The 4,570-nt window shown below is 35.0% G+C and overlaps 1 long non-coding RNA gene across 1 annotated transcript; it reads left to right on the forward strand.

The window, feature by feature from the left end:
- The first annotated feature begins 3,017 nt into the window (after positions 1–3,017).
- On the forward strand, positions 3,018–3,242 carry LOC109583122 (uncharacterized). The gene is made up of 2 exons (XR_002185380.1): positions 3,018–3,115; positions 3,174–3,242. It is a non-coding gene; the product is annotated as an uncharacterized LOC109583122 (long non-coding RNA).
- The last annotated feature ends 1,328 nt before the right edge of the window (positions 3,243–4,570 follow it).

The following is a 4,570-nucleotide window of genomic DNA, read 5'->3' on the forward strand; positions in this document are numbered from 1 at the left end:
ATGTTTAAGGAAATCATGAAAAGTTCAAAATGAATGGATTAATACCAAGGTATGAGACATACAATTAAATGTTATGTACTCAATTTCATTAGAGTCCATGAAAATGCTGGAAAGACACCAAACCAAGCTTTGACTTATGACAATATTCTTAGAGATCTTGTGTTCACCAGAAATTACGCTAAAGTGCATGGTTTCAATCTTCCTGGAAGCATACCTGGAATGAAAAGTTACAAGAATAAGTTCTTACCATGCAGTACATCTAAAAGCCAGGTATACTTAGAGAATGCAAAATCATGTGAAGAGCTTCAGGTCAAAGCATGTGTTGAAACAACATTCAACATGTTGTGGCAATGCTATGTGCCTTATATTGAAAAAATGAAGCCTATGTCTGACTGGTATGCCACTTGTAAAAAGATAAGTGGACTGATTATAAGAAGTAATAACATGCAATCTGATGAAACGATAAATGAGGTAATTTAATACTGTAATAACGCAAGTATTATACTTATCATTTTCGGGCTATGCAAAAGGCACTAGATCATAGAAGTCTTGTTAAAAAAGGAAAGGGAGTACCATAACGATGTATTAAAAGTGGTACAATTATTGTTAAAAGGGCTGTATACTGATGCAGCAGACAATTACAATCTGCCACTGACAAGTCTACTTGCTATGCTAAATATTGTAGCGCATTATAGCTTCTATTATGCTCAACAGGTAACATTTTATGATATTGAAGTGTATCTAGCTTACTGTCTTTTTTAAAGTTGACTATGCTTCAAGTCCACTCCAAGCAGGTCCAAGTTACTTTGTTACTCCCAGGAAATGTGGTATTTTTGGAGTGTGCCGTGAAGCTATCCCTCAGCTTTCTTAATCAATTAATCATTCCACACTGGTAAAGGCGCCAATCCTGTCATAAGCAAGGTACACTTTTATTTGAAGGCTCATGGCCTTAACTAAGGTAATTATTTAATTTAATGCTGACAACCACACTGGGCAAAATAAAAAATTACACTTATTTAAGTAAGTATAATGCATGCACAATAATGTACCTTTTTAATGTAATTCTTTATTAATTTTAGTACCTTTTATGGAGAGCCATATCAGGACTTAATGCATCCATTTCAATATCCTTCCTGCCAGTTGGACACAAAATTTTTTTCAGACTAGTGCTTCAGACTTTTGAAGCAAAAGTTTCGCAAAGCAGAGGTGGACTCATTGGATGACTTCGTTCAAGTTGTAGAACAATCATCTGCTGTGAACAAAGCCCAACCAGTAGGAAGTAGCATTGGTAAACTCATTGTAGAAACATTTGACTGGTCCAGTTCCTTTGCTACATTAATCAATAAAATAAAAGGCATCAAAGGCTTTCAACACTGTCGTAAATGTGACTTCACCTGGTTTAGTTGAAGCCAGAAAAGTTGTAGATGGCCTAGTCACACAATTCAATTTGCTGAAGGAGGACGCTCAAATAATAGAAGATAAACTACTTAATATATTACCACAAAGGGTATGTCAAGTGAAAGCAAATGGTACCTTTATGAAAAGATCGTTTTGCAAATAGGTATGTAAAGATGTAACCTGCCTACTTCCTGATGTACCTCGACCAATAGGATCATCTCGACAATCAACTCCAGATGTAGCTGATCCACCAGACCTCGCAATAAAATCAAAGTACCGCATTCTCCTAGGCAATGTCTAGAACAACCTGCAACACAAAAAAAATTGGTAATTGTGGTCAATTTGGTCATAATAGAAGAACATGTCCATGCGATCAGTAAATGAATAACAAATGAGTTTGTGTAACACATACTATTGATCCCCTTTCAACAGGAGAAGAACTTGTTTGCTGACAACAGACTATTGATTCCCTAAAACAGAAGTGGAACTAGTTGAAACGCCAAACATTCAAACTAATGATCCCCTGAAACAGGAGTGGAACTAGTTCGAATGCCAAATATTCCAACTATTGATCCCCTAAAGGAGAGGAACTCGTTTGTAACGCTAAGACATACAAGCTATGGATCCCCTTTTTTGAAAACAAAGGTGTAGAACTAGTATGTGCGTGAGACATCACCATAAAGACAAACACTAATTTTTGTTTAAAACTTATGAAGTGAAATGAGAGGGCCAAGAGAAAGATAGCCATAAAGTTATTATGCAGGTGATTTGTGTTCAACTTGACAGGTGTGAGAACTGATAATAAAAATGTGGGGGAGGAGAATACCAAAATAGAAGTCATTGCATCATTTACAGCCAATCAAAGAACAGCAACTTTCACATGTGACCTTTAGGATATAAAATAAGACACCTGAAACTGTAAGTTCAAAATCAAAAGTAATATCCGCCTCCATAGAGGATGTCTTCATTGAGGTCCATCCATCTAAAGGTAAGTTGAGAATGTGTAACCCTACAGTGATAACTATAATGCCTTTTGTTTTTGGTAGGACAACTTGGTAAGTTGTTTGTATGTTTGTGTTGTACATTAAAAAGCAAAAATTAATTGTATTTATAGCAAGTCAGGGAGAAAGAGAAGAAAGGACACAGAGAGGACAGAGGAGAAAGGGGACACAGACAAAGAGGAAAGAGGAGACTGTACAAAGGAGAATGGTAAGACAGAAAGGCAAAACATACAACTATACATGACACTGTTTTTTATCAGCTGAAGTAAGTTTACTTTTATGGTTGCTGTCTAATAATTTTTGCTGTCAAGCAGATGTATGAACCATTGTATTAAATAGTGACTTTGCCTTGTATTATGGTTAGTTTCATTTACAAACATTAGGCAAGAAGAAAGCAGGAAGGCCCTTAGGGAATTAAATAATAGTGGAATTACTTGTACTTTATTTTCTCACTTATGAACATAAGGACTTGGAACAGTTTCGGCCAGCTTTTAAAAGTAAACAATATTTAAATGTTGTGTTAATTAAAGGCTTTATGCCATTGTAAATTAAGACAGCTGGCACTAAAGGAAAAAGGAAGGAGGATAAAAGGAGAAATAAAGGACAGTGATGATAAATGGGCAGGAAGCAAAACAGGGTAGGCTGAAGAGACAAAGACGGGAGAAGACACAAGCACAGGAGGGGAGACAGAGAGAGTCAAGGGAAAGAAATTCAACGTAACAATGGAGCATTAATGTAAAGAATAGTAACTTTATCTCGTTTTGTTCTTACAAGGAGGCAACATGGTGGTAACAGGAAGCAAGGACGAGGTGGCGGAAATGAGCTTGAAGAGGAGATGGCCAAGGAGGAGGAGGTGGCCAAGGAAGAGGCCAGAGAGGAAAAGGAGGCCAAGGAGGAAGAGGCCCTGCTACAACAGCAAGTGAAAGAGACATCAATGAACATAATAACAACAAATCTTTCATATGATTTATCAACATATGCAAACACAGTCAACTATATTAACGTTACATGTAAAGAACTTAATTATACTTCTATATAAAAGTATTATATTACCTGTAAACTCAAGAAGTCATGGCTAGATTTGAATGAAGTATGAGAATGATCTGTGTTAAGAACAGTCCATAACAAGGGGTTTTTTAGCACTAGAAGATGTAATAAAAGTAACTATAACTTGGTAATGAAAAACTCACTAGTATTTGAAGTTTCCATGAATGGCAGGGCTTTAGACAACTCTTAAGATGTCCATTATACAAGAACAGATAGTTCAAATCCTGTGAAAAGCAAGTCAAAAGTGCTTCTTTCTTCATTTCCATTTATTAATTGATTTGGGTGTGGTTTTACGTGGTGGGCGTGGTTTCATTGGCTACAGGAACAGGCATGACACAGAAACATTGAAAATTACTTAAAATGGTTCTTTCTCTGTACTTGTATTCAAGAGCAATCTTCAAAACAGCATTCCTGACTTCCAAATTTTATCGCGCATTGTCATAAATGGCATATCGCTGAAAAGGAACATTTTTTCTCTATCTGTGAGTACAAAAAACTGATTTTACCAAAATCTCGCAGATAGCTTTGTTTTCTCGTATCTGGTCACATATTTCTAGCAAAAGTAGTGAAGGCTAGTAGAGAAAAAATTTTAAAAACAAGATTGAGTAGGATTCCGAACGAGCAATGAAAATACGAAATGAAAGTCCTACTCTCGTGACGCAAATACTACTCTACATTGTACTTTTAATGTTATTATTTAAAAGTTATAGGTCACCTTACAACATAAAGTAAAATTTGCATAACGAGAGTTGGTTTTTCATTTCGTATTTTCGTTGGCCATTCAGAATCCTACTTAATCTTTTTTTTAAATTTTTTATGCTCTTTTTGGTGTTTATTTTTTAATAATATTTATAATATTTTTTCAGTTACAATTATGATACTTTTTCATTCTACAAAAACAATAAATTTCTATTTTATTGTCATCATGTTATGATTTTACAGCATTTATGAGAAACAGCACTGATTGAATTGAATAGATATTAAAATATAGATACTATACTGATGATAAGTGAAATGAATACTTTAGTCTTAATATGAATCCTTGTTCAAGAAGCTCTATCTTTCCCACAATCCTGTAGCTGTTGTCAAGTTCATATTATCACTAGTATTATAAAAATTAATTA

Source organism: Amphimedon queenslandica, unplaced genomic scaffold (genome assembly GCF_000090795.2).
Source record: "Amphimedon queenslandica unplaced genomic scaffold, v1.1 AMPQUscaffold_13326, whole genome shotgun sequence".
Taxonomy (NCBI): Eukaryota; Metazoa; Porifera; class Demospongiae; order Haplosclerida; family Niphatidae; genus Amphimedon; species Amphimedon queenslandica.